Source organism: Aptenodytes forsteri, unplaced genomic scaffold (assembly GCF_000699145.1).
Source record: "Aptenodytes forsteri isolate BGI_AS27 unplaced genomic scaffold, ASM69914v1 Scaffold15, whole genome shotgun sequence".
Lineage (NCBI taxonomy): Eukaryota > Metazoa > Chordata > Aves > Sphenisciformes > Spheniscidae > Aptenodytes > Aptenodytes forsteri.
Genome location: NW_008795129.1, coordinates 20,299,072 through 20,307,016, shown reverse-complemented (window position 1 = coordinate 20,307,016; position 7,945 = coordinate 20,299,072).

Sequence of the window (7,945 nt, the reverse complement as noted above, 5' to 3'; positions counted from 1 at the left end):
TCTAGGAATATATTGCCAGACTCTTTCATCATGGAAGTGGCACAATTTAACCACAGACTAATCTCTGGGGATCATATTCAGCTGCCCTCAATCAAGAAGAGCATTTACTCCAAAACTGGTCGTACTGGAACAAATAAGGGTGACAAAATTTGCATGAAACCAAACTAACCTGGAGATGTGGACCTGCATTTGCTAAGGGGAATGGATATTAGCTGCTATTTCAATGCTGAGTGGAGAAGGATGTATAAATCTTTAAACTCTGAAGGCAACTGTTAGGTGGAGAAAATGAAGCAGGCACTGCTGTGTTTGGTGCTGCTAAATATAACCTAGCACTTAAATGCTGACGCAGCCTGTATAGAAAGAGCTCTCCTACATGTTAACTGCCTTGCAGGTGCCTGAGCTCTGTTCTTCTGCATTAATAGTCATTGGTCCTAGCACCTGCATGTTGCCAGAGTTCTATCAGATATTTACAGATCCTCAAAATGTGATTCCCAGTGGGTTTAACGGGCTCCATTAAAAGATCTGGGCCTTAGCTCTGAGGTTTCTGGAATATTGGCTTTCTCACAGTCTTGAGTAAGGTGAAGTGGAACAGATTGTGGCGGAGTTTTTAACTAATAGTCACAAGGGAGTATTGTGAAATGTCCAGGTTTCAGACCCTACTTCTTTGATGCAAGGAAAAGGGTATATTGAAGCTGGGGAAAAAAGAGACCTTAGAAAAGGAATTGAGAGCAGAAAAGGCTGGAGGACTGGAGATAAAGGAAGGCAAATGGCTGGTGGAAACTCTTCCAGCTCCACTGATGTCAATGGTGAGATATTTTCTGTCTATTAAAACCCAGATGCTTGGTTTACACAAGTTGAGAGTGTGTGACTTGCTGTTATTTAGGTACAGGGAGATGCTAAAAAACTCACTCACAGCTACCTGGATGTTGTTTATATTTCAGTATGTGAGCTCTGTAAAATTCAACACAACTACTGCTGTAACAACAAAAAGAAAACCTTCCCAGAAATGTTTTTGTATTGTTCAGTGAGAGCTTGTCACAGCTGGCATGTCCCTTTCACTACCCTCGCATAACCAGATGACTGCTACTGGAGGTGTACCAATCACCATCACTAATGCTGTAGACAGACTGGTAAGAGCTGGAATAACCACCAAATAGACCATGTACCACACATTTTTGGTGCCAGTTGGGAGTGCGCACACCTTCATCAACAGTGTTGCTTAGTTTAGAAGGAGGAAGTTCATGGATTATACAAACTGATCAGCTCATCAGTTAGTGTAATGTAGTGAGAATGTTTCTGTAATCCTGAATGTCTTCTGAAAATGTCTCCCTGTGGTCATGCGATGTGAAAAATAAAGCTATAGCGTAACCTCTGCTTGTTGTATCTGAGCTCCCTCTGGTGTAGACAGAACACGTACTGCTTGCACAGGTGTGAACAAAATACTACTTGAGTAGCAATTTTACTCTCATTGCCCCTTAGTCAAATGCTGTTCATTTCTATCGCACTGACCGTGCATGCAGCTCAGAGTTAGGACTGCTGACTCACAAGGTCCCAAGTATTAGGGTAAATACACTTATTTTTTTTCCCAGTAAGAGCAAGGCAGGTTACGAAAGTTGGCCAAGGCCATGGAGAATATGACTCACAGGATACAGAGACCTGATCTTACATTAATCATAACCAAGCACAGGCAACCTGACATTTGACTTTTATGCAGTGAGAACCTGGCAGCAGCCCTTGTGATTCACAAGTAATCTGTTATAAGCACCTATTTTCCACTGCTCGTAGCCCTTAGGTCTTACATATTTTGCCTTTGTCCCAGATTGAATATTTTCAATTGACTTAACTATTGTCATAAGTAATTGTTAACTAGGAATTTATGAGCCATAATCACATCTAGGATGCAAATTTTTGTTGAAATAGGTTTTTGGGAATAATTGTTAGAAATTCATAATTCTTCCCATTATTTATTTGTTGAGAAATTCATCCATTTTGATGACATATCAAGAGCTGTATAATCCCTGTTGCACTAATTTGCTAGTGCGATATGCCACAGACAAAAGTTTTTCTGTACCAAGACTGAACAGAAGCTTTGTTTGAAATCTTTTATACAGCCCAGTATTTCAGACTTAGCATAATGGCATTGCAAATGTTAAGGTACCTCAGTTGATATTTAGAGCGCTGCTCAGCAATGCAATTCATCATATAAGCATAGAATTTTACATCTAGAAAAAATAAGTGGAATTGCTTAGATCACACAGACTCCATTAGAAATAGGATGTCCATCTAATAATAGAAAAAATGTGTGAATTCATCCTGAGGATAAATGGGTACAGCTCTATTGAAGCAAGTGGTCTTTTTATATAAGTGGAGTTGCACATGTTTTCTCCAGGGATCGGTTCAGTCCACTTTGCCTTTGTAGTCTACACTGAAATTCTTCAAGATAGGAAAAACTTGCAGAGTATTTGCTCATACTAAGTGCCTGGCATAGATCAGAGTCTTTATTTTTCACTTTTGCTAGCAGTACAATCATTTAAAATTAAAGAAAAAATAAAACAAGTAATTAATCCTGTATGAATGTTCAAACATTCTGTTACTAAGAGTTATTTTCTCCCCCTAGACCTTGGACTTCCTCTGTGTATGAGCCAAGAAGGCAAGTGAAAGTCCTTTCCAAGAAAATACAATTTTCAAGTACCCTGATTGTGCTATGATACTTGCTCTACCTGAATCTTTTTAGATAACAGGCATCATGCTGTCTTTGGTTTATTTATCTCTGATCGAAGAGCAGGGGAACATAGAAGTGGCAGTCAAGGTATATTTTAGGGGTGTACACACAGTTTGTGATAGTAAGATCAAGCAGAACTTGTGAGAAGGAGGATTTTCTTCATCTAGAAATTCAGCTGTGCTCATAATAAGATCCATACTCACAAAAGAAAAAAATCAAGCTGGAAAAAACTCTCTCCCCCACCCCCTTGAAAGGACAGTCTGATCTTGTTTTTAAGGTATGAATTGGGACTCTGGATATTTTTCCATGGTCTTTTGCAGGCCAGACTGAGACCATCCTGTCCTCAATCCAAGCCGGCTAGCAACCAGCCAGCTCCAATCCCAAATCTGTGCAGCTCTCTTAGTGTATAGTGCTGTGTCCACTCTATTAAATCTTCTGAGAGTCCCTAAGCCTTGTTTGCAAAAATCTGGATAGACATTCCTCAGAAGATCATAGTTCAATATCCAGCACTGGCACCATTTCACTGTGAGACTCTGGAAAAAGTGCTCCGAGACAGATTTTCAAACATGCAGAGCCATCCCAGAGCCCACTGTTAAAATGCTGCTGATCTTTTAAAAGGCACTGCTCAGTTGCAATCTCTGTTTTTGCCAGAGGGTGTATATAAAGCCACTCAAACTTTGACACTGCCTCACAGGGAGGCTCTGAATGAACTTGTGCATTAACCCCTAAGTACAGGCACTCTCTTTTTGATCCAGTGGAAATTTAATTATTTATACAAGCCGACATGACACTTTTAGGGAGGATCAGTCAACCCTGGGATACCCGGTGCCTCAGTGGCTGGGATATTTCCTTATCTGTAAGAAGTGTCTCCTCCAGACTCTAGTCCAAATTTGATAGAAATAATCAAATTAAAATCTTTAACTACTCTGATGACTACTTTGGTGAAAAGTTAGTCCCTGGTGAGAGGCTGGTTGCTTTCTGTCAATCTTATGACAGATGGGATGCACAAAGTTCAACTGCTACCTATAGGGAGAACCCTGACGAGGAAGGACATCTTGCCTGGTCTGAGGGAAGTGCCTGTTTTTAGGTTTATTTGTATGATCTCAAGCTGCTGTCTCCACAGTTCAGCTGTTCAGGTCCTCCTTAAGCCATGGTGGGTGGGGAGCTTGGGCACCACCTCAGGGAGAGACCTCAGCTTCTAGGCTCAACCTCTCAGCATTTCAATACCTGAATTCTTTAAGGGATACAGCCGTGATGTTCTCACTCTTGTTTTCTAATCAGGAAAAAAAGGAATATTTTAATTCTCTAACCTCTCGCTTGTGTTATCTGCTTACAGTGAAGATCTTTGCTGTGTTGCTACTACATTCAGGCCAGAAAATAAATACAAAACTGATCTTGACAGTGCCCTATGCTGTAGAGGGGAACAGCTTTCCTTTGCCATTGCTTAAGGGGAGAGAAAGGGAATGAGGCTTCACGCGGGCATGCAGGTGGTGGTTGATCCCATGAAAGACTCTATGGAGGAGCCTCCATGGGCTGCAGGATATCTTTGAGAATACTGTGGCTCTAACCACTCGCAACTCTTTCTGACTGAAAATACTCCTGGACAGAGCTCTCTGTTGTTAAAAGAATAAAGGCTTTCACCATGCGACCACAGTTGCTTCTACCTCCTCCCACTGTACAATTCTCTTCTTAGAGCATTTTTTTTTTTCAGAATGGCTCTCTAAACCTGGTGCTTTAAATCCAAACCATGCAGCCCGGTTCCTTTGGCAAACCATTTTTGTTGTATTGGTGCTTGCTACTGCTTTCTTTTCCCAGGACAGTAGGTGTTCTTCATCTTCTTTCTTCCAGGTTTCTCAAATGGGTGGATCAGCCACACTTGTGTTTAGCATTCTGAAAGCAACTATAAGGGGTTATAAGACCAAAAAGGATAAAGAAACATGGTGAATTCTGCCATGATTTATATAAAAATCTGTGTAAGAAAGAAGGACAGAATCTGTTTTACATAGGCAGGTAATGGTACATGGAAACCCCAACTTCCAAATTCTTTTTAAATGAGATCTAAGAAGACTACTTCTAAAATTTTACCCTAACTTGTTAATTAGCATTAATTAAATTCTGGCTTTCCTCATGTGAGAAGAATGAAGGTAAAGGTACACGAGCAATTCAGTTATCTTCTTGTGGTGGGTTGACCCTGGCTGGATGCCAGGTGCCCACCAAGCTGCTCTGTCACTCCCCTCCTCAGCAGGAGTGGGGGAAGGGGGGGGAGGGGGGGGGAAATAAGACGGAAAAAACTCATGGGTCAAGATAAAAGCAGTTTAATAAAAGCAAAAGCAAAGGCCACGCACAGAAGCAGAGGAAAACAAAAGATTTATTCTCTACTTCCCATCAGCAGGTGATGTCCAGCCCCTTCCCGGGAAGTACGGCTTCAGTACAAGTAGCGGTTGCTCCAGAAGACAAACGTCGTAATAACAAATGCCCCCCCCCTCCTTTCTCTTAGCTTTTATTGCTGAGCAGACCTCACATGGTATGGAATATCCCTTTGGCCAGTTTGGGTCAGCTGTCCTGGCTATGTCGCCTCCCAAGATCTTGCCCACCCCCAGCCTACTGGCGAGGGGGGCATGTTGGAGGGACAGCTTTGATGCTGTGCAAGCACTGCTCAGCAGTAGCCAAACCACCAGTGTGTTATCAACACCTTTCTAGCTACCAATACAGAGCACGGCACCATGAGGGCTGCTATGGGGAAAATTAACTCCATCTCAGCCAGACCCAATACACTTCTTGCATATCATCATGCAAGAACTACCTCTGAAGAAGGCTGCAGTCAGTTCAAAAGAGGCATGCACGTGAGAGCTCATAGGGCATACTTCCAAATTGTATTACATGCTGGGTTTGAATTTTGTCCTGATTCTAAGACAGGAAGACCAACAAGACAGAGTCATCTGCAGGAGATATTGGACATAGAATCTCATTTATAAATATTTATCTGATCTCTTTATGCTTCTTTAACAATAGATACGTGTGGGCCTTAAAGGGTTGAAGAAGCCTGTGAAATGACCTGGTTTTGTGGGAGAAAGGCAGTGCTACAATTTGACTTTTCTTCCCCAGGGTGGCTGTTGTCCTTTCTGAAGAACTAGATATTGCACAGTGAATAGCAGGGAGGCTATATATATTACAGGGAGGGTGGGTGGGATGCAGAAGACAACAAATTTTCGCTTCAGCATAGCCTGGAAAGCAGCTATGAAATGAGAAACAAAGGCTGTGGCTGGCCACACCTTGAGAGGATGGCAGCACCCACAGAAGCTGTGGCAAGCTCCAGCCTTCCCTCCTCCCTGCCCCCGTACCAGTGCAGAGAACCGCTTGCCTGGCTTCCCCCGGCTCACTGCAGCTCCAATATTGTAATTCTGCTGCAGTCGTGCATGCCATCTGAATTCATTTGTCATATTCTATGAACCAGAATCCATCAAAGCGTATTCACTGGCCTTTTAATTAGTGTTAGATTAGCATTTTAAGATATGGGTAAATTCCCAAGTCTAACTTTGTTTAAAGGTGCATATTCAATACAGTAGCCAGGAATTCATGTATTCTCATGTACTTATTACCTTAGTAATGTAATGCTGTGAGGGAAAAAGGCAGATAATACTTCCAACAAATATTAAATGTTATTTGTATAGCTACTGTCTGTGAATTTAAACAGAAAATCATTCCTCACGCCTTGCCATGAAACACACACAAATTTCTTTTGTGGCTTTCGTGTTTCATTAAAGCTTTGTATGTGGAGGAGAGGAAAATCTAAATTGCTACTTAATTAAAGGGATACTGTCAGTTTAAATATATTTTGAAGAAATGAACTTTGCTTTTTACCTGGGTTGTCAGTAACACCTAGGATTATTAAAAATGAAATATTTTTTAACATCTAATATACTTCTCACCATTTATCAAGCTGGGTCTTTTCTTCTCCTGTCTGGTCAAACTAAAACAGTCTTTTGCTTTTCCCTGTAGTCAGCTTCATTGTCTGGATCCTATTAACTAACCCAATATTGGAGGGCTTTAGGTTGTAAATACCAGGAGGTGAAGCTTACATCTAAACCAAAAAAAGAAAATGTATGGCTCTTTCTTTATTCCATTAAAATATTTCTCTAAAGCTGGACATAATGTAATATATGCTCCTTTAATCACGTTTTCATCGCCACACAGCATGTGCAGTGCGGGTTAAATCCTGGAAAGTGCTGAGCAGTGTTGTGTGTGCAGGTACCTTCCTCTCTTGCTGAAGGCCCAAGATGCTAAGGTTGCTCAATAGCTGGGAAAGGGGTCAGACAGCTATTCTGCAGTGCACAGAAACCAGAGCCCGGTCCCACCCAGTGAGCTCCTTGCTGTTGTCCTTACAGGGAGCAGTAAAGATTTAAGTTAGGACCACGGCAGTGTTTGAAAGTACATCGGTACATCTGACAAGTGAAAATGAGAACTGTTTTGGAGCCCCTCCAGCACCTTCGCTTTCCCACAACGGCTGCATGGTCCTGTCTAGAAGGGCGGACAAAATCTTACTGAGGCAGGTGCCAGGTGCAGCTGTAGAGAAGACTGGATTCTGCATGAGTGGTTTTGTTGTTGATTTTACAGGAGCTGCAGAAAGAGGATAGAGAGGGTGTGTATTATGGGTTAATATTATTATACTTTGATATAATAATATGTTCAGCAATCCCAGAACTCTGCAATATCAGAAAGGGCATTATTTACAGAATGGCCCTATCTATGTATACCAGTGAAAGCTGGTTTTGGAGTTTCATATTAATGCACATTAGCATCCTCATGAACCTATCTGATAATACTTACACATGGAGACTTAAGCTCCTTAAGCAATGTTCACACCTCCATGAAAAATAATACAGTTAAGTTCTTCCTTCAAATAAACTTTCTAAACAAGTCTATTAACAGTTATCTGCTATCTGCCACAAGGGGAAACATGTAGACAGTTCTGTAGTGCCTTATAAATCTTGGGCTGCTGAGTATTAGGTAGTAAATTAAATGAGAAGCGAGAGCTCCTTTCACTGGATCCTCCTACTTCATTTTACCACATGGGAATGTTTAAGTTGAGTCCTAAGGAAACAATCTGCATCCCCAAGGGATACGTTCCTGCGTTCTGAAAAATAAGCCTGCTATGTAAAAGGCATTTTAGAATGCTTTTGTGGTAAAGATTTACCATGGCCTAGAAGTATGAAAGCCTGCCTT